Source organism: Nomia melanderi, chromosome 1 (assembly GCF_051020985.1).
Source record: "Nomia melanderi isolate GNS246 chromosome 1, iyNomMela1, whole genome shotgun sequence".
Classification (NCBI taxonomy): domain Eukaryota; kingdom Metazoa; phylum Arthropoda; class Insecta; order Hymenoptera; family Halictidae; genus Nomia; species Nomia melanderi.
In genome coordinates this window covers 9763164-9786581 of record NC_134999.1, presented here as the reverse complement: position 1 = coordinate 9786581, position 23418 = coordinate 9763164, and the positions used below count along the sequence as shown (strand labels likewise).

Below are 23418 nucleotides of genomic sequence, written 5' to 3'. Positions count from 1 at the left end.
TACACAAATCCGTTGCTATCACTTACTATCACTCCTTACCACTTTCGCTGTCACAATGGTCACATGGGATCGGAGCTTTGAAATGACTTAAGAACAATTATAATTCATAAAACAACTAACGCCGAATAAAAATGTTCGCTAGCGTAAATAACTAGATAACAGTGTGACGTAAGAATCGTGACAGCATATTATTAATAATTGTTCCTTTTTACCTTTGCTAAAAAGGCGTAAGTGATACGTAAAACGCTGACGTTTTTCGTGGTAGTCACCGTGTTATCCAACAACCTTCCATACGCATCTTATAACATGCACCACGAATCCGCCAAAATTTCCGTGCTGCACCCGTCGATGCAGAAAAACCGCGTTAGAAATCGGACCCGCGAGGACGCGTGTCGCGCAGGAAGAGACACAGAGGCGAGCGTGCATTTGCTCGCTAGCACGGTCTTAAACGGGCACAGCAGTGTTCTCCGCAAAACAAGTGGTCTAGCCAGTTGAGCAAATTACCCACACTTATTCCCCCAGCCCGCACATACGCACGGCCAGAGAACAGCCAGGACGTCTTCATTCGACATCGACAGTAGATTGCAGTTGCAGCCGCCCCGGTACTGCAACCGACGCCGGCCGCCGCCGCCGCCGCCGCCGCCGACCTGTCCCGTTGCTCAGCCGGCCCCCAGGATTTTTCCGGCCTCACGCACGATCGGGCCGAGTCGATAATTATCGACACACCGCTTCCATTCCCTCTCGGACTCGCCGTACCTGTCTCGGGGTCCAGGATCCCGGGGCCCGCCGGTGAGAAGCCCCCTTTCGGTACGAACGGACGGTGACCCCCCGTATTTTCCGCACGGGGCGATCGTTGACCGAGAACGGAATAAATTTGCGCGCGCGTCCGCCGACGGCGGTTGGCGTAGTGGGAACCGTGATGGTGTGAGTCAAACATCACGATGCATTGGTTAGATGATTTGTTTCTGTTTAGAAGTGATCACATTTCTTTTGAGTTTTACTTTGATCCCGATTTTCTGACGATTCCTAGTTTTTATGGGAATGGAGTTTTGTAGTTTAATCGGACTCTATGCGTATAAATCGAACATTGTCAGAGGTGAGATGATCATTGCTTAGTAATTGACAATTTCCTTTTCTTTAGTTCAATTGATTGGTAGTTACTTTTCTTTCATTCGAATGATCGACAGTTACTTTTCCTTTCATTCAATTTTCAAGGGTAATGGTGTTGCATAATTGAATCAAACTTTAACTTGTTCACTGCGGACTTTAGTTTGAAAAACCTCTCGTTTTGCGCAGAATGAGATCAAAAAATGAAGTGTGTACTAATCAAATACAGGGCGAATGGGGCATATTTTAATGGGAAACCAAAGCAAAACAAACAAAAATTAGGTGTTTATCTGTACAAATAAATAATTCATCGTTAAAAGAATTGTATCATTTCTAGCTTTAAGGTGCAGTTAACTGGTTAAATACTGTGCATTCAAGAAAAAAAATATTATTTGAGCTTGCCAAGAACCCGTTCTTTTTAGAACTTCGTTGTACAAGAAATATAAATACAAATGTAACAATTATAAATGGTCAAATATGTACATGTGTAAAATACATTGTATATCGTATATGAGTGTATAAAATACCTACACAATACATAAAATATACACTTTCTACTCTTATCTTAAAAATGAATTTTCAGTAGACGTTCTTTGATGAGATTAAGTTAATTGCAAAATGAAAGTATGTGAACTGTGTGAAACGTAGGAAAACAAAATAAAATATTTCTTACATTAAATATAGGGATCTGTGAGGAAAGTACAGAAGCAAAAAAGATATACGATTTTCTGCTTATTGACTTGATGTAAGGGAACAACGCAACTTGTAGCAGGGATGTTGAAATGCTTTATGCGATACGGTTTTTGGTTCCTCCATAAATACATAAGATTCCTTTATATTTTACGCTACAATGAAATCTGCTTCACCTCGATGACTTATCGTTAAGGGGAGCATTCAACGGAACGAAATAAAAGTTTTGGCACGTTCTAATGTTCCCTTTCACTATCCTCGCATTTTTTACATTATTCAAAGTAATTCACTCATTTTGGTAAAACAACTAAAATCTAACAATATTTCAGTTTCTAAAACAGAGATCGTTTTTATTGTTACATATAAATCTACAAATCATTCTTCCACATCATTCTCAGTTATTTTCAAAATATAATTATAAATAAATTCATTTATAATAAAATTTTTAGATGTCTAAGTGTCATGTATTTTAACAATAACAGTTGGACAGTTGTTTCAAGCGTAGAATTATGTACAATTATTTCATAGATTCACATAAATAAGATCATAGCAATTACTATTATATTTTGAATACACAAACATGTACAGGCAATAATTTTCAAGCCAACTTCCTCAATAATAGTGCTTTGTGTACATAAAATTGAAATTTACATTCTCAATATAGTTCGTATGTTCGATATCGTTGAGCTCATACCACCGAGTACGAAATGTTAATTACATAATTATTAATTTAGAGTTAGCTATACCGGAACAAACTTTAACCACTGAAAATAAACCGGTGGATGCAGGAATTCGCATCGAAGTTAACTGAAACAGTAATTTAAATCGATAAAAATTCTTCGGAACTGTTATATCCTCGCATCAGGCATAAATTGAGGAATCGAAAATATTACACGCGGAAACGCAAAAACACGGTGAATTTATTTACCGTTTGCGTATGTTCATTTCCTCGAAAGACCATGTTCCTGTTACAGTTTCCAAAGTACCAGCATGTGAACCAACATCCGGCTGATTTACGTCGAACTTAATTGGAAGAAATTCCTGTTATCTGCAGTCGGACGATTGAAAAAATTTCAATTATTCTCACACCAGTGACGGTTTAATTAAAACTCCGCCAGACGCTCGGATTCTCCTCGCATTCTCCTGGCGAGCATCAGTTAATGGAAAAAATATATTTGCATAATTCAAGAGGCCCCGCTAAAAACGAAAACGATTTACGCCCGCAGACGTGCTAAATCAAACTTGTTTGTACGTCGTGTAATTTGGCAAGTAATTAATTTCCTTTTGCATAAACATTCAAAACATTTAAATACATTAAATGGATCAATGATGCATGAAATATATTTATTTTTTTAAAAATCGACACTGATTCCAGAGCTACATGTATCCTCTTCTTATTTTTTATTTATACGTTTCCATACCTGCGTACTCATTGTCCGTGTATTTTCATTTTCTCCTTCTTTTCCATAATGTCTTTAAACTTACTTTGTATACTATAATTTACTACGTTTATATCTATAATTGTAAACTATTTTATAATAATCTGTTTGAGGCTTTCACGGCCGGGAATGCTATGAGATTTTTTATTTATTTAAATTTTCTAACAACTCGTACGAATTATATTTGCAATGAAAATGTCTTTCCTTGTAGTTGTAAATGATATAAATTAAAAATTCCGAATTATAGTAACAAATTGATATTTCGAAGTCTCTTTAAACAAATTCGTAAGCTCATCCTTTTTTAACAAATTTTTAAGAAAATAATCAACAACAGCTCTTGCGTGTGTAGTGTAAAGTAACTAATACAAACAACTGTCACAAAGTGTCCTTAGCTCGTTAATATCGAAATGATTAAGTCCTTTGATTCTTAAATACGAGATTGCTCATCTCTAGGTAAAAAACTTCGCAACAGGAAATAGTGGCGCGTTCTGTTTTCGGGTACATCAAAGGTAGATGGCGAAACACGGTGAAAGTTATTGTCGTGATTGTTAAACGCAGCTTGGTACTGTAACGCGTCATCGAGCATTTGAAGGGAACAAGGATCGTTCCTCGGAAATGATATAGTACCTCTAAGAAACTGTACAGTTCGGACTTATTGCAGTAGTTGTGTGCAGGACTAAGGCACAAGGGACCAGAAGTACAAACGTGCTTCCTGAACAAGCCATGTCTGAAATTATGCAACCTGATGAATTGCTTATGATATAAGTAATTTCGAATATACAGTGTGTTCATAGAATCCATTTATGCTATTGTCAATTACTCGATGGTAATGTTTAAAATATTTCTTTCATTGTAAACAAGCTATAAATGAAAACATTATAAAATAAGTATTACATTTGGAAAAACAATAAATGAGAAATTATTTCAAAAATTATATTTTAGTGATTCTATGACATGAATTAATTTTAAATTTATAACGGACTTTAGACAATCAACACAAAGTTAATTTCTTAAAGTAGAATTATTTAAATAAATTGAAACTTAAATCGTTTATTGTGTACTGCCAGCTTGTCTGTTCAATGTCCTCGATAGTCTGACTATTACTAGATTAAACTCCTTAACTCGAAGCGAGTTTTATAGTATGTTTGAAAAGAAATCTAGTTTTGTTATGTTATCCTAAATACGCTATGAATTCACAGGGTCATATGCAGCTTAAAAAACGTATTTAACAAACATATTATTATTCAAAAATTAATTCAATCTCCCAAGTAATCAATCACACAAATACCACTTAAATATCAACTATATCTAAACAAACTTATTTAATTTATCCTTTATTTTTTCAAATTTATCAATAATAATATAAGAAATTTCATTTATCATTCCTCAACCTCAACCGTTTTGTATAACAATACCTATTCTTTCATAACAAAGATAAATGGTATTAGAAATAATTAATGATTTGATTAACACAATACTCATATTACAGTATTATCCAACTACTTATGTTACTAAATATTTTTATTCAACACCAGTTTTCCTATTGTAATCGTTCCTCAGTAATTTGGAAGTTCTAGTTATCGGTGAATACGTGGCAGTCAGCGTGTTAAACTGAGCAAGCCAATAACCAAAAAATTCTAATTTAAATATTGCTTTTTAACACGAAAACCGCTGAGCAGTGAAATTGACTTTATGAAATATCTCTACAGAAACTCCAAGAGCGTATCTATTTAGACTATAATTAATTTATAATTCAATTAGCGGATTACTAAATCAACTTCCTTAATAGCACATCAGAGAACGATTTGTAATCATTTTAATAATTGCAAAAGAAAGAAACCAGGAATGTGTCGTTTTAACATGTTTTGTAGGAGTTCAAAATTTCAATCAAAGTCGACCGTGTTTTTATTGATATAACATATTGATCGAAGACGGTAACTTTTACTCAACGTCAGATTTCCAGTTCCTCATCCGATCATGAAAATATGGTAGATATATTCCTCGTCTAAATTTTTTTTAATTTGATTTTATTCTAAGGTGGCCACGTTAACAGTGAAGTCATTAGTGACGAATATTTGGGTACATTACTTATTAATTGATAATACTCGTTACATAATTACTTATTATATAATAATACACTAGCTGTATTGTATTAATAATAATATAAGATTTACAGAATAGACATATCTTAATTATAATGAATTTAGAAGGTTCATTTGTCTGAGAAACTTAAGCACATTCTGGATACTGTTGAGATCATTTAGGTTCGTCTTCATGTCAGATTTAATGTTACATTATGTTTCTTTTACAGGAGAAACAACCTCCTCTAATTTGTACACGGCACGCCGTGTTATTTCTGGGAGTAGCTTGCCCCACGCGTTGCCCGATCCCGCCGTGTCATTATTCGCCCAGCAATTCGTACGCGCACCCAAGCATATCGTACGCGTTCCTTTAAAGGCTGTTTTCACGTGCGCCTCGTGGCCGGCCCGCTCAGATAAAACGCCACCTCGTTCGTTGTAATTGCGGTTACCGGCCGGCCAATTAATCTCGATCCGGCTGACAGCCGCGTTAATGCCGAGACGTCTCGAAACCGCTTATTGTCAGCGCTAATGAATCCCAACAGGGAAAAAGAAATTCGGAGAGGAAATTTCCATGACTCTATTGGAAATTTAACCCTTTGAATCTTGCGTTTTTTTCGGAAGAAAATAAAATGCTACCGAGTTATCTAATCCATGATAGATTCGATTTCTAGGTAACTTATGTAATCGTTCGGTAAAAAACTCTTCAGTGTTTTAATTTAAAAATCCTGGTATGCCGGAATTTGATTCGTACGTGCTTTGGCCGGTTTTTGTCGAAGAGATTTTTCCAAAGAATCACATAATAGTTTAATTTATTATTATTAAATATTTCATATTTTATTGTTATATTCATTATTATTAAATAAAAATATAATTAAATTATACTAAAATATATATATAATTAAAATTATATTAAATAAAATTATTATTAAATAACAATAAATTATTTTTAACTAATAGTCCGAATTAAAAATAGTCCAGGAAGTATGCCGAATATAACAAAAAATCAGGGAGCCCAACAATTTTTCAAGGGAATCGAAAACTTCAACGTCCTACACTTATCCTGATTACCTACTTTCTTAACTGACAGTAAAAATCTCTGATATAAAGTTTATTCTGATATTTTAGACTTTTAAAAGGAAAAGCATCCGCTCATAGATTCCACGGTACGTTGAGTTGGCCCAAAAGATTATCGCACGTTGTAATTTCGAATGAAGCGACAGCTAGAGATAACATTTCCAGAAATGTGCACCACAGTCGACGCGAACGGAGTTACATTGCATATTACACAATCTGGTAAATGCATGGGTTTGATTTATTTTTTGCCGCGTTACCACTCGTCGCTCTGAATGTGGCCAGAGCCTAAAGGTCGCCAACCGAAGCGTGTACACTCGCCGGACGGCTTGATGATGCTTCGGGTCGGTCGTTACCCAGGCTAAGTGGTCCCGTCGTTACGGTGATCAGGGTAAGTGCTCCATATTCCGCGTGACAGTTTCTCCGAACGGTCAGATAACACGCGAATGAGAGCCGGGGACACGATTTATGGCCCTCAGACGCCACTTGCCTCGCTTCTCGCTGCCCACATGCCGTATTTTCGTTTAGGCGAGCGTTGTGGACAACCTTTATCCTTGTGCAACGGAAACTCGTACCGGGTGTCCTGTGACGAACGGTTTAACGCGTTGAATGCCGTAGGGGTCACCGATCACGTCCACCCAATTAGGATTACTATAATTCAGTCAATTAACACTAAACGTACCGGCACTTTATACGCACCTATTCCTACCTTAACCTGTCAAGTAATTGGTTGTAAAATAGAGGTCAACAAATTAAACGGTAATTTCTTCTCGGTGAAAACAGAAACAAACGGGAAAACAAGAATTACAAGATTAATTAATCTGATAATGTAAGAACGGATATTAAGTTAAATGAACGAAAGAAAGTGCAGAATTTGTAATCATATTTGATAACCGGTCATTTAGCCGGTCGCGGTATGTTTATAAATAATGATTATTTGTGAACATTTCTATATTATAAATAGGGCTATCTATTGCGGTGACATTTAGCAAGATAAACGTGCAATAACAATGAAGTATGTAATGCAGTAAATAAACACTTTGATATTATATTTTCTTAGTTTGTGAAAAAAAGTGAACATGGATTTGAATGGATCTTTTGTTCGAAGCTCCAATTTCAAGAAAATTTGGTTTAAAATGGTAGCGGTTACACGAATGTAGACCTGGTTAACAACTTTATTGTATTGTATCCTTAAAATGCTAGACGTAGTATTCTACTTTCCGAAAAAGAAATTTCAGTTTTAATCTTTTAGGTTAAGTTTTAAAATTTGTATAACTGTTTCTTGATATAAAATATTAAAATTTTATTCCTAAGTCTAATTCGAAGAAATATAATTTTAAACATGATTATTTCGATGTCCCGATTGGGTATTACTTCGCTTGCATGTAAATAATTTCAAATACCATTAACACCATTCTTTTAAGACGTCAAAGCGTCCTTCACACAAATACCTTCCCTTCTTCCAAAAGTCATGAAAAAAGAGGTTTCCCACCGATGAAGTCACGTGACACGTTACCCATGTTACTAATTCAGCATAGTCGTCAAGTATTGTTATCTTACCTACTTTCTGACACGAGAAACTGTGGACCAAGGTCGACTTTCCCTTTTCAACCATGCTTCGAAGGAGTCTACATACACCTAGGGGCCCAAAAAGCCTAGTTCCGCGCGCTTTGTCCGACACAGCTACTCTATTGCAGAACAAATGTTACGCGACACGTGTCCGTAGTGTATACTAGTCTCGATACGTGATATGTTGACTCGTTTCCGATTATTCTAGAATTTAATGGCTCCCTACAAAGAAAATAGTAGAACTAAGAAGTAAATCCTTCATTCGCACGGACAAAGAAATTTTTAGTTAAACAAATATTTTCCTCATCTCCTTTATTACAAAATATGAAATATGAAAAGTAGAATTCATATAAAAATTTGCTATATAGCCATAATACATACACTACTGTAGGGAGATGACTTAATGTCTAGCGGAACTACATAGGGGCAAGAGGTATTGACGAATAGTAAATTATTGATCAAAAATATCAAGAATTAAGAAATAATACCAACAGAAAACTGGGTGAGATAAAATGAAAAATTAATCGATCAACCGAATCCCTCAGCCTAGCTGTCAAGTGATCTAGCAGTACATTCGTGGTAAAGATTTTGAACAGAATTTAACAAGCATAATTGTTACTTAACTCTTTTGAATTCAAATTAAATATTATTCTTCTTTTACTTATTATTATACTTAAGAGCAAACACAGATATAGAGTATGCCCAGAAAAGTCCCCTCTCTTCCTTAACTTATTAATAACAAATAGGTGTTCGATTGAGAAATAAATCACAGAACCAAGGGTTAAAGTTCCACTGTAATCCCTTAACACTTCGCTACGTCATTCGAATTCGGATGGCACCATTACTTACATAAACCTGAACATTGATTTCCTTCGTGACATAACAAACGAAGAGATTTTTCTTGGATCTATGAGACATAAGAAAGATCGTGGAGCAATCGTTGTAAAGAATCTTAACTTTTTAGCACCAACTTTCTCAAGAAAACTGTTTCGACCGCGTAGAAGTTTTCTTTACTTGCCAGTCAAAGTGTTGAATCGTACGTAGAACCCTTACCAAACGCAGAAAGCCGTCACCCATAGCCCTCGTCGCCGAAATTGCGCAACACCTTGAGAATCCCCGCGATGATGCGCGAGCCGAGCGTGTTCGTCCACGTTTCTCCTCGTGTTCCGCGCAATCTCCTCTATCCGCTGGGAAATTTTCGAAACTTCTTTCCACGCGGAAGCTCGGCCAACAATGAATCGTTCGCATAATTGGTAGCGCAACGGTTTCGCAACTGCATTCGAACAACCATCGCCTCCCAGCCCCCCCTTATCCTCTCTGCCCGTTCGTTCCGGACGGAGTTAGTAAGTCAGTCAGTCAGTCAGTCGGTGAGTCCGCTCGCCAGGACGTACAAATGGATCCCGACGTGCTAATGATCCGCCGTCGTTACGCAACGGCTCGTTAGAGGCCGCGCTAAACGCCTCGGCTGCGTGTCCTCGCTCTGAGAATCCCTGGCGAGGGCGTGACGGCTACCTCACGACATTCCGACGGAGGATTTCGCTGTACGCAATTTGCCCCGCCTACGCGCGCCGCGTTCATTTAGAAATTGGCATTGTCAACGTCGAAACCGTAGACCCGAGCGCAGCGCGGCGCAGTGGCGGCGAGAGGCTGGCGAAACTGGTACGCGGCTCGCTGAGTTTCGCTTTTCAGTGGCCTGATTCCAACACGATCGCCGATCTACCTGCCGCACACTGCTCTAGATCGGGTTCAAGCATTATCGAAATAAATTACCGTGGAACCTCGAGTATCCGATTCGATCGGATAACTATGGAATTCGCGTTTTGGAAATCTCTCGTGGGGACGGAATGACCACTTGCCTTATGATTTATTTTTGAATTGTGATCGATACCACTAGTTTGTCGTTAATGGTTTATAAAAATAGGAGAGAAAAATGTTAAAATTTAGTTCTGCTAACCTAGCCTGGACGATTTATTTGTTAACTATGATCGATACCCGTAGTTTATCGTTAGTAGTTTATAAAAAAAGGAAGAGAAGAATGTTAAAATTCAATCATAGTCCCAACGAAATCACATTGGTGCGTATTTAAATTCTTAGTAACGATATGATAAGCGATACATAATTTCGTATTTGATCGTAAGAATCGCGTCGCAAATATCGCGTTGAGCATCACTGTCGTCGCTACACATTTTACTAATCTAATATAAAAGTGACTTGCAGTTGTTTATATTTTTTACTGTACAGTTCCCAGTTCTATCGCATAATATGTTAGATCTTCCCCTAGAACCTTGGTTTCAAAAATAAATTTAAAAAACCAACAGAAATTGCAGCATTTGAAATGAATAATTATTCAAACATATTTACACGTTCGAAACCTAATAACAATAGACATCGTCAATAAATACACAAATGTGCAATTGAAATATAACAAAAACCGAAAACAAACTTCCATATTAACACTAAGCTTACGGATGTTTATTATACGAGTTATTCTACTGTTCCTAGAAAAATTCATGTTCCTTCACTGGGATCTTAAAAGTTAGATGTTTATAAATAGGTAATAAAGCTACGTATTGGTGTAATTGTATCAATCAAAGTCGACAGAGATATTTACCGAGTAGGATTCATAAAATTCGATATGCGTCAAATTGGCTAGTATTAAGATATAGAAAAAATGCAACAGACTATTCAGCTGCAGCTTCGACATGCTAACACCACCGCGAAACGTTTCCTCAGATTTCATCTTGATTCCGTTGCCGGCAGCAAATGGAAGCAAAACTGAAACGTTCCTCTGGTTATGTTGCCTCGGTGGAAGCAGAATGTTTTAATGGATGCCTGTTGGAAATCTCTCGGCACATGTAGCAAGAGAACAGGATGTTCCACCCTAAAACCCTTAAGGCTTGCAAATCTACCACCGATGAATATATTTTTTAAAACTTCTACATCTGATATTTCCCATAATATTGTAATTTCTGTTACTTCCGAACATTGCGTAGCCACTCAATTCCCACTCCAACAATTTTCCTTTCCATTTCCACCATTCTCCAGGCACACCTTACAGCCAGTAATAATCCACTTTTTAACCACACCTACAATCGAATCTTCGTTAACCCACTTGCATTATAAGGAAGTATGAAAAAAATGATAGAGACCAGGAAAATTGAGCGTATATGTACGCTAATGATGCAAATGGCCTACTCATCTCTGCGACTACAACAAACAGATCTGTTTCGACATCCGACGAAACAACTTCACCACGAACAACCGAGTCTGACCTGGGGAGTTTCAATCAGTTATAATTTACAAGAAACGAAACCTGTTCTCCGGAGTCTACTATCATCAATTCACTTCGTTATTCCTAAACTCGGTCGTGATCTAAGTCCGTAATTCGTGGATCGACACGACGCAACACAGGGGACAGCGAAAAGCTACTCGACGTTGCCTCAGCAAGGATACAACGTTCGCCCCGAGTTTCGCAACACCCTCTCGATTTAAATAGAATTTGAAACACAAATTTGTAATCCTCCCCGGTCGATTGGATCACAATAGATACCGGCGATTTATGAATATATTTCGAGCACGTCCGGCGCTCGGTCACGATATCGGAAACGTGACTCTCGATACCTATCACGTCTTCCCCTTCCTCTATCTCTCTCCTCTCGCGTAGCCTGCACGTCGACGACGATCATCTCGGAAGTAATCAAGGGGCCTCTCATTACATCCTAGTTGATTAACCGACACTTGATTATCCCTGCAATAATGGGTTAATTAAGTTGTCCAGCCTCGTCAAGTGTTTCGCCGCGTCAACAGGTGTCGAACGAACGCAATCGATTCCTCGGCGAGTCGATCGGCCTTATCCGCGCTGACGCGATGCATTCCGCGCTGTGGACCATTGTCCCGAGATGCTCGACCCTAACCTTCCGCAAACATTTGTCAGTTTCGAACGAATCAATCGGAACGATCCCCTTCGCGAACGAGCCGCGTTCGTTTCGATCCATGATTCGACATGATGTTTCTCGTTAATACGAATGCTGCACGATTTCACGTAGCAAAGTGCACGAAATGAAAAAAAATATGATATTAAATTATTTCATTGAATTGTTGTATTTTTACTGTACGTTAATCTTGCCGAATGTTACCGCGTTAGATAACGTCATTTGTTATACATTATTTAACTGTACAAAATGAGGAAAGTATACAAAATTATTCCATTGAATCGTTTTACTTTTATTGTATGTTTCTCTTGTTGAATGTTACCACGTTAAGTAACGTTGTTTTTAATGCGTTATTTAACTACCCAGAATGAGAAAGTATAATAAATTATTTCATTGAATCGTTTTATTTTTTTTTGCTGAACGTCGCCGCATTAGGCAGTATTATCTGTAATACAAAAATGGTTGCAAATAATCATCATTTCATTGACTGAATTATAGTAATTCGATTTGGTCGGGGGTCACCGGTGACCGCCTTAGCATTCAACGTGTTAATGAAACCAGTTTGCCGGACGTCGTAAATGAATGTTTTGTGGTCGGTGTTACCTATGTTGCTCGATAAACGTTACCAGCATGTTTGATTCGATTCTGTGTAAACAATTTTGGTGCTAGGATACGAGTTTCGATACTATCGTCTATATATAAATATTTGCTTGCTCTTTATTGAAATTATTTAAAAATATGAGGGTGGTGATAGTGGGGAAAAAATCTACGATATTCTTTGTGTCAGGATTGTATTATTTGAATAAATATGTCTTGTATTACAATCTCTTTTGAAGTAAGTTTCAGAGGAATTACTAATTATTCTTATGAACTTTATCGCTAATAACTCATTACTAATCATTATTCAACAGAGGAAGGAGTTTTATATCAATATTAGAAGTAAATTTACAAACAACTTTAACAATTATAAACTAAGCAATATATCTATACATTCCTCCGATTTAATATAAACTCTTCTATCTAATGCAAAGTTAATGTTTAAAACAGCTTTCATGTTCCTATTACCCACATGATATTTCGAAATATTAAAAGAAACTACACTTTTCTCGCCTAGAACTGCAGTCACACTCGCGAAACGACTTTTAGTTTCATCCATAAGTTTTCGACGCGTATCGCGAGCTTGACCCGGTTGTTAATAAAAAAAATCCAACGTCCACGCACAAGAGATTCGAATCTAGTACAAAACTGGTATCGAGTTTCAAGTTTGTATCAAGTTATAAGGTATCAAGTTTGCATTTAAAATTCCAACGATTGATTAGGAGAACGATAACGCTGAACTATTGCTGGATCGGAAAATCCTTCGACCTCGTTCTCATGGCGTTCGACGGAGGCTCGTTAGAAATTCCTGAACGCACCGTGTTTTCCAGGCTCCCGCGAGATCGAGACTGGTCGATCCGGTCAGCGGCCTTGCGGTGTTTTTCAAACAATTAATTCGCTTGATTTTTCGGTCAAGCCGCGGAACTGGTTCCTCGGTCGCGTACTGTGTGGAGCAGAACGAAGTTCACAGGCAGAAATCAAATTTCACCGTTCCCATGATTCATTAACCCCTTCCACTATGATTTCTTACGAAACTAAGCTTGATAAAGCTACTTTATCTTTGATAATTTAGTAGAGAAAGAGAAAGACTGGATTATTCTATGCGTGCTACATTTACTCCATAGATTAATGATTAATAATACGATTATGAAAATAATTAATTTAAAATTCATATGAATTAATATTGAAAATATTCATATTTAGAAATTTATATTAATATCTGAAATTTTAATATTAATATAAAATTCATCTTGACATCTTACAAACATTAATATTTACAAATTTATGTTAATATTTTAAATTTTAATATTAATTTAAAATTCATATTGATTAATATTGAAAATATTAATATTTAATTTATATTTTGACTTGTTAAATTCTATTTGAAATTTTCGTTACGGGTTTGTCTCGACATCATAGGGCAAGAGGTTAACAGATTGACTAGAAATTACATGAAAATAATTACAATAGGAATATTGATCTCGAATAAAAATATTTAGTAAAGTAAGTAAGTAGGTAACAGTAAGAACGACGGCACCAAATCATTAATAATTACTTCTAATACCATTTGCCTTTATTGTAAAAGAATAAGTAGTATTGTAGAAAACATTCAAAATCTTCTTGGCAGTGAACGTGTTAATATACAATTCAACGAACCGAAGCAATCTTACGGGTATTTGAGTTTTATTTTTATATAAATAATCGATACAATTAGAACGTTGCGGTATACCATTTTATTACGGAATACATTGCATCATTCAGATATTAGTTCGGCGGACAGGTCTTCTTGGTTTCTCTTTTTTCTAATATGGAGCTTGCATCACGAGATACACGGTAAATATAATTTAATAAGTGCATCGAGAGATGGCAGACAGCTGCCTAGAGAAATTTATAGTTTAATTAAGTTTAATTGGATGAAGCGGGACTTGTCGTTATACTTTCTTGGTCCTTGGTGCTCTGAACATTTTGAAACCGAACCGATTAAGACCCGGGTTTTATACGATTGTAATAAAAATTAAGATTGTTAACCTGTTAACCATGGATAATGAGTCAACTTGTGAAACGCGTTCACCGGTATCTTCGATCTAACTTTCGTATCGTTTTTCTATTTGTTTACCAAGGAACTGTTGAGTTCAATCATTTCGGAATATACCTATTTGTTGCAACGTTGATTATATCTTATTTACATTTATTACAATACTATCTTTTTTGATCTTGACCATACTTTTCCATTCCTTGTTTTCTATTATTTTATTCTTCTAAAGAATTTAGTTTACTTTACCAAAGAAAAAATCTCATTGTCATGCCACTATTTCAGTAATTATACTGACAATAACATTTTATTCTTTTCCAAGTTAATTTTCATTTCTCGTGTTCTCGTTAATCTTTATGTTTTTTCTTCAGACATTTAATGAATATTTGAAATATCAAAATGTCGATCTGAATGAAACAAAAAATATCTGTCAATTACAATTTTACAATTTCCTATATTTATTATGACCAATATTCAATAATTAATTGAAAAAATTAAGATAACTATTTTGATGGAAATGAATTAAAGTAACTTACAGAGGTGGAATTCCACATTTTATGTTTATTATTATTATAATAATCTTGTATAATCTTGTAAAGTGTGGTACTTTTTAAAACAATTCCCAACGTCCTATAACAAATTTGTATTGCCATCTCCAGCATAACATACGAGTTCAAAGGGTTAAATACCTTCGTGAACCACTGTGACTCGCCTTGTCACGATGCAATCACCCTTGAAATTTTCTCCCACCTGTTGCCGAACACCCTGTATATGGGAGCCGAGACTCGCAGGCCAGAAGGCAGCATGTTTCTCTCATTATGCCGGTCGCCTCCTCGAAATCCTAACTGTACAATGCACTCACCCCGCCCAAGGGTCCAGCAACGCCGTCCAACATCCACGCCGCTCCCGTGTGTGCGCCGCGCGGAACGCAGAAACGTGCCCGATTATTTCGCGGTGTCGAGGGAGCGTGCGAGAAGGTCGCGGGCATCGCGTCGAGGACCTTCTCGAATCGGTCATCTTGATTTACGACGTCTGAGCAGAACTCGTGCGCAAGCTTCCGACTGTTGCATGAAAAAATTGTAAACGAAAGAAGCGTACATGTACTATTGAGAGAGCATTTGATGGCGAGACTGAAGAATCCGGGTCTTATTAATTAGCTTTCATCTTTCCTCATCTCATTTTCGATACTAATTTTCCATTGGTCAATACAGTTACACGTAACCAATCAAAATCATAAAGAAAATCCCTAGTAAGAGATCCCCTTGCCCCTGTATCGTGCCGCTGGGCATCAAGTGATCTTCTGATAGTGTGCATAGTTTGCTATTTGTCAATACGATTACACGTAACCAATCCAAATTATAAAATAATCCCTAACGACAGATTCCTCTTGCCCCTGCGCCGTCCAGCTAGACATCAAATTATCTCCCAACTGTACTATTAGGAGATTATTTGATGTGTGGCGGGACAGCACAGTCTTTGCAGTATTTTGTTAGGGAATTTTTATGGTTTCGATTGGTTCCGTGTGATCGTATTGACGAATAGCAAATTAGAATCGAAAATGAGATGAGAAAAGATGAAAGTTGACCAATTTTAATCAAGGAAAATCACCATGTTGACAGATCAGAAGAAATCAAATTTATTGGGCAGTACAATTAACGTAATATATGAAAGATAATATTGATGATCAAACAGAAACTTTCATGAACGCAAGAACATCCTGTTTCCCTAAATCTCTCCCTTGACAAGCTGTCTCGGGAGGTGAACGAACCTATTATCCGCCGAACGCATCGATCCTACAATTAATTCCCCAAGTCCTATATGATAATAAAGCGTCCCGGAGTCCCGTAAATGTAACGTTTAAATCAAACCGATCGTAAATCCCGGCGTATACTGTATCGAGCGGGTTAATCTTTACAAAATCAACAATACCGAGTAAAATGGCGCAGCATCCTGGTTAGCCTCGCGATTAGACGGTGCATCGGTCGTGCATTTCGCGCGGCGAACACCGTAAACAGGAAGGGCGAGAACGAGTCGCTCTTAATTATCGATCAATCGCGATTACGGGAAGCGCCAGCGGCCACGGGATGCGCTTTTGTATCATCGCCGGCAATATCAGGCACCGTCCATCGCCCTTGCTCCCTTCTCCTTTGAATACGATGTACTAGGAAGTGCACGTTGTCCTGACAAATGAGATTAATCGGCACCAAATACGGGCGGTCGGTTGTTGCACTCGCAATTAAAGCCCGTTAATAAAACACCAAGGCAAATCGTTTCGCGCTCGCCGGAATGTGAAAGTAGATAAGTCTCTCTGTGTTACTCGACGTGTGTAAAAGGGGAGCGCGAGCGCGTACGCTTGTGCCACACCGCCAGGATCTCATTATCGAATTCAGTCTTAATTGAGATTAGTTTCGTTAACGTGTTCGCGGCCGGACCAGTTCCGCAAACCGATACCGACTCCTATGTAAATGTCATTATCACGATCAGCGAGCTCGAATAGAGGTCCAATTAGGCGGTCGAAACCGGAAACCCACCATTTGATCGGCTGTATGAGTGATGTACAGAGTGGCCTGGGTAAAATGTTGCGGAACGTCTTCTTGGAACGATTGTGGGAGATAATGATTCTGTTTTCTTTTGAGAAGCGATTTTAATTGAAACGTTGATTTTCTTGGTACTTTAGAAGTTTGAGATTTGAAAGAGACATTATGCAATTTGTATGATGGAATGCGGAGTGGTTTACTTTATTGTCATGTGTCTTGACATTTTTGTTTGACAGGCACGATTGAAAATGTAAAATTATGTAGCTGATCGATTTGAAATTTTTATGTTTTTGTCTGTGCTATAACTGTACGATTCTACGTTAATTTTGTATCGTAAAATGATCACGGAATTAACGAAATTTTGATATTTCGTACTTAAATACATACCATTTTGTTATTTTACAATTTTCTTTCTTCAAAATGTAACATACAGTGCAATAACGGTTTTCGCAAAATTCAACGCCCTATAAATGGCACATTGAAATTTCTGGTAAAAAGAAATCAGATTATTCTCAACTTCACTGTTTATAAATTGATGTCCAAAATATGGAATTTGCCAATAATTTGAAATATTGAAATTTTACGTTACACGAAGTAATTTCACACATGATCTTTTTATTGCAAAATTTTATTCGCTGAATTTAATTAAAAAAGAGCACAAGTAGTGTGTTCATCAATTAAGAGTTTAGATATCACTCGTAAAGGCAACGGAAAAGCCTGCCCGAAGGGAATATAATTGTATTCCTGTAAGCAGCCAACCTCGGTGCCGTGTAATTTCAATTCGTTTAAATACACCATAAAAAGCTTCGATTTATTTCTATGGTACAGTGTAACTCTCGTGAAAGGGATATTCTTCAGGGAAGGTGAAAGTTCGAGGATCGTCCACGATGTCGTATAAATCATTTGACCGGGTCACGGAAATAAAACGACAGAAACCCTTTAACTTACTTGCAAACCCCCACCCCGTCCTCCGTTTCGCTCGAGATTTATCGACAATTCTGAGATGCCTCTCCCCGATCCCTTCAAATAGCCATACATCTTCCATTCAGAATTTTCCATCCGCTACTTAAAATTAATGAATTTCAAAAATGTGTCACGAATAATAACCAACTCACATTAACAATAAAACTCATAAATTCTGTGAATATTAACACATTCGCTATAATAGACGTCTATTTTGGCGACGATCTCGTTAATTGTAATATTTTATTCAATCCAACAAATCTTCTAAACAAAATATTGAAAAAATGGAACTAAAACGAATCCTTGAGTTCCTTAATATTATACCGTAGCTTGTAATATTAAATAACAATATCTATGTGATGCTAGTAGACGCTGGGAGCGAATGGATTAATTCAAATTTACACGTCCCTGGTAAAGTATACAGAATATTTGAAGGAAAAGAAAAATATTACATTCTAGTACGATAAATGAAAAACCTGAGCACCATTATTTTTTAGATGCATCGAGTTCTGTAATCTGGTTATGATAAACCGATATTAGAATCGACGTGGAAACTATCTGCAATAAATTCGTTCCTTTTAATCGTATCTTCACGAGATCCTAATGAAAGGAAGCAATATCAACGTAAGCTATGAAGTAGTTCATAAAAATATGAGTTAGCACGAATAACATACTCGTTCCCCCATCCTCGCCGTAAACGATACAACGTAACCGTGACAGACCGGAATTCCTCAGTGACTCACCGACAATAATCGTTCCCTACTCATACACGGTCCTCTAATTCCAAACCGAACGATCACCATTCATTCCAATCCTCGCAACATCCTCCAACCCTTAAAAACTCAAAGTTACTAAACGCTCGAAATCAGCCTGCGATAAGCAACGCTATTCAAAAAATCCAAAATATATACCGCAGAAATGAACCAGTAGAAGGTCAATGCTCGCAAGAAAAGAATGTTCGACAAGCGTACAACAAAAAAAAACCCAAGCACCAATATTTTCCACTCAAGGGAAACACCGGTGAACGGAGATGTTCACTCACAAAATCGGCCGATATGTATATACCATTCGAAGATTCCTTTTAACGGAACGCCTGCGTACACCTCCCCATTAGTTAGGCTACATAGAACCCCCGACTGCACTTTGCGTACAGAGTATCCCGTGTTCCCGTAACGAAACTATCCAATAATCCCCTGGGAGCCCTGTGAGGGGACGGTCGTCAAACGTTCGTTAGGTCCGCTCGAACAAAGCGATAAATATTCCTCGTTGCTTGCGCACGGTAGACAGAAATGCAGCCTAATAAGAGGCGGAGGGGAGGGAGGAAAGAGGAAAGAAGGCGGAAAGGAGAGAAAGGGGGAAAAGCAAAGGGAAGGAAAAAAACCGGTAATGGTATACGGTGGCTGGACAAGGTATTCCAGCCGTATTCATCCGACGAAAGCGAGGGCCCGCGGGGGCAAGGAAGAGGCCACCAAGCTAAATCGCGCCTTGTAATCGTTGGGTGGTGCGCGTCGGTGACCTTGACGTGACCTTCCTTTGAATCGAATGACCCTGGCAACCTCGCCAGGCCCAGCGGGGGACGTGGAACGTTCCCTATTTCGCGGCGCGACTGCGGAGGCCTCGCGATGAGTCCATCCCATTACGAGGCACGCCGGCGTGAGGGGGATTAAAGCCGGATTTAATGAGCAGTTTCTTCTTTCGGTTGGTGCGATATGCGCGCTGATTGGTCCTCGTAATTGGTATAATTGGCCGGCGGTCGACGGCCGGCTGAGCCCCTCATCACCCCGTTGCTGATGTTCCGTGATCCTTGTCCCGCGAAAATCGACCGGCGCGCCCGATTGCATCGCTTATCGCGCCCCCTATCTTCGTCGGCACCGATTTCGGCGCAATTTCGTCTGAATCACGTTGATTTCGATGTCCATCAGCGGGGAACACTGTTTTGAAGTTTCGAAGTTTGAGGAGACAGTTCGGTGAATGCGCGTAAGAGAGGTAATGCTCGTGACTTTTTTCTCTTGGTGGACAGGCTTTTTGGGATTGTTGGGGTTTGTCTGTGATACAGGAGACTGTTTTTCGGAAGATTGTAATGATTTAGTTAGGTTTGCAATTCTTTTGTGGTAGTTGGGGAGTAATTCGGAATTTACAGCTCACTGGAGGTGGTGACTTTAGATTAATAGTTATTTCGAGTAGAGAGTAAAGATTTTCGAGATCAACTGCAAACATTGTTTGCTTGCAAGTCGTGTTGAAAAAAGTGAAAAGAAAAAGGAAGAAAAAGATCAATTTATTTGTAAAAAATAGAACATAGAGTTGAAACATCTATTACCAAATGAAAATAGTTCATTCCAAGTAGGAACCAAAAGCTTCAGATTTCAGCAACTACACCCTTAAGCTTCTCGCATTCTGTATATCCTCTCAAAATATTATACACTCGATATAACAACACAAGAATGAGTATTCAATTCTACACAAGCAACCACAGCAATTAAAATTCCAATTCAATTCTGAAATCACCCTGTTCACAGCAAAATTTCTAGCCCTGAGAAGTCTCCTAAAGTCCTCCATACGTATTGAAATATGTTGCGATGCATACATCGACTATCAAGTTTCCTGATACATGTTGCAATGCATGTACCGCTGGTAGATGACACGATATCTACCAGGACGCCACAGTATTGATGAGTAGCATGTTAACACCGAGAATAAGATGACAACAGGCAAAAACTCACAGACAAATAATCCTCTAACTACAGTCCAACATCAAAGGTATCTACTTGGACATCAGAAGCAACTAGCGCCGCGCAACAAGTCGAGAAAAATCAGTAACACATAGACAACCTAACGTTAACGCATGTCTCACAAAACTCAGGACTGAACGCGCCGATCACAGCATGTTCGAACGCGTACAGGGCGCTTGAAGTGTATCGCCGTCGCGTCCGAAGGCGCCGTCGATCCGCGGGATTCCCTTTCGAGTCACGTTCCGATGTACATCATCCGCAGCGTGCCTTGACCGCAACACGGGGATCGGCCGTGTAAACGAAGCCTTAACCTAGGCAAAGCAAACAGCAGGTAACGCCGGGGGCCGAAATGAAAGAGAACGTGAACGCAAATACGACGTAAATCAAGGCGGTGCACGAGAAATCACTCGGAACTGCCGATCGGATATCGGCGGCTGGTATCAATAACCCCAATCACCGGGTTCGTTAGACGTCCGACTGAGCAGGCTAGCCCCTTAACGATGCAATTAGAGCGGTCGGTCGCCAGGGTGCGGGAATTAGGGTTGATAAATGCGGCGAACACCCCCGCCGCCAGTCACGCCCTCTTCCTCCCTTCTTTTTAGCTTTTTCCAACGGGCAAACGAATTTATTCGGATCGTTGCCGCGATAAACCGGCGCTGCTCGCGTCATTAATCCTCTGTCACGGTCGTAATAAGCCCTTAATCTTCCCGCGTGCTTGCTACCAGGCGAGCGTAAGCACACCGCGATACCGGCGCGCCGATCCCGACGGCTATTCCCCGCAAATTTCTCTGCTCTCACGCGGTCAACCGCTAGTATTTACGATGGAAAAGACACTTTCCGCTGCGGCTGCGATTAATAAAGCTAATTAATGCGGTTAATAAATATCGCGCGGACCGCGTTAAATCACGTCGAAGGACGGCCACCGTCACAGACAAGCGTGAAGGCTTCTTTAGATCCCCGGATACCGAGGAATTCCTTCTTTCCTTATGATTTGCGGTCCGTTCGGGACTGTTATTAGTGTTCGTTCTCTTCCCGCGATTGATCAAATATGCGGATTTTTGCGAACCGATATTTGTAAACTTATTTTCTTTCGGAATTTATTGGGTATGTGGATGGTTGCGAACGAGTGTCTGAGAATTCGCGGGATTTTACCTTGCCGCGTTCTTAGTCTTTTTTGATGATCAGCTTTCATTTTTTTGGTTTTGGTACTGTTAGAGTTCCTTTGATCTTTTTTATTTGGCCGTGGATGTATTTTGTCAAGGATATTTTTTGACTTGTAGGAAGTGTGGATTGCTGCATATGGTCATTATTACTATTTCAAAGGTGTCGATGACCTGGCTACAGTAGGACTGAAAAATTGTTTAATTGTTTTATCGTTACTTCTTCATACTGAGAGTTCGATTTAACAGTAGTACCTTATTTGTATCATTTCTTGTACTGTCAGAGTTTTTAATATTTGAATATTTCTAATTATTATGTTATTAAAAACTTTAAAAATACTTTATCAGATGTATTATTATCGCAAAATTAAGTTCTGATTTCTGTAAACAGAACTTCAATAAAAATATAAATGTTATATATTATACAATATTTACAGGAATAAGAATAACTTATATATCGATAAAAAAGTTTAACGATTTGGAACAAACATTTTAACAAAATATTTTAACAACTTCCTTTTACTCTAATTTATTAAATATTTAAATGAGTTCATTTCATATTTAAGTATTATTTTATTTATGATTTAAATTCAAATATTTCTTTCACCTCCTGGCGTTTGCAAATTAATTCAATGTTCCCAAATTTATTCGATTCTAATGATTGCTTCAAATTTACATTGATTCTTCATCGTGCAGCAGTTTTAAAGGATCATCGTTTACATAGAAATAATCCCTCACAATTTCGTTCGTAAAAGACTAAATTTATTTACTTAGTATCGTATAATTTCCTCTTCTATTTTCTAGAAATAGAACATAAATGCGAGCGACTACTTGAAAGATTATTTTCTCTATGTTTACGTAACGTCACATAATTTTGTTTCCGAATGCACCGAACTTATTTATTCGGCTGACGTTATAAAATATAATCTCTTTTCCCGATTCGCTTTTCTAAACATATAACAAGGAATGCAAGCGATTCGCCATTTGAAATATTACCGCTTGCGCCGCATGTCGAATAATTTAAATCCGGGGCTGCTTCGTTGCAAATAAAAGAGTCGGGGTCCGATGTTACTTTCGTTTGTTGCTCGGAACCATGCTCGTGGGCAGCTCTTATTTCACAATCGAACTAAGATCGTGATCTCGCGCGGGTCTCATTCGACTTTCCATTTCGTTCGATACCATGTGTACATAATACATTATCCAGCTGCTTGTTCGTCGCTTTTAAGGCGCTGATTATGCGTGCACTCGAATATATAGGGTGCTCGACGAAGAAATGCCAGTAATATTCGAATGTTACTTCGACGAATATCTGTTACGCTGGAATTTTACAATAAAATACAAATTCTTGTTGAAAATAAATATAGAAAGTTTAGAAACAATAATTGTTCGTTGAACTATATTATCGTTATCGATTTTATGTACTTTATTTTTAGGAATTGAATAATTTTGGAGAATTTCTGAGGTTTTATGTAGTATATTTATATTTATTTTGTTTAACAAGTCCTAAAGGT

The 23418-nt window shown here is 38.1% G+C and overlaps 1 protein-coding gene across 1 annotated transcript in view; it reads right to left on the bottom strand.

Annotated features, from left to right (window-relative positions):
• Nucleotides 1-9184, bottom strand: part of LOC116427687 (uncharacterized) — a 142806-nt gene extending 133622 nt beyond the window's left edge. Inside the window, exon 1 of the mRNA XM_076367665.1 lies at nt 9011-9184. The gene's annotated coding sequence lies outside the window, so the exon portion shown is untranslated. The remainder of the gene's footprint in view (nt 1-9010) is intronic.
• Between the last annotated feature and the right edge of the window lie 14234 nt (nt 9185-23418).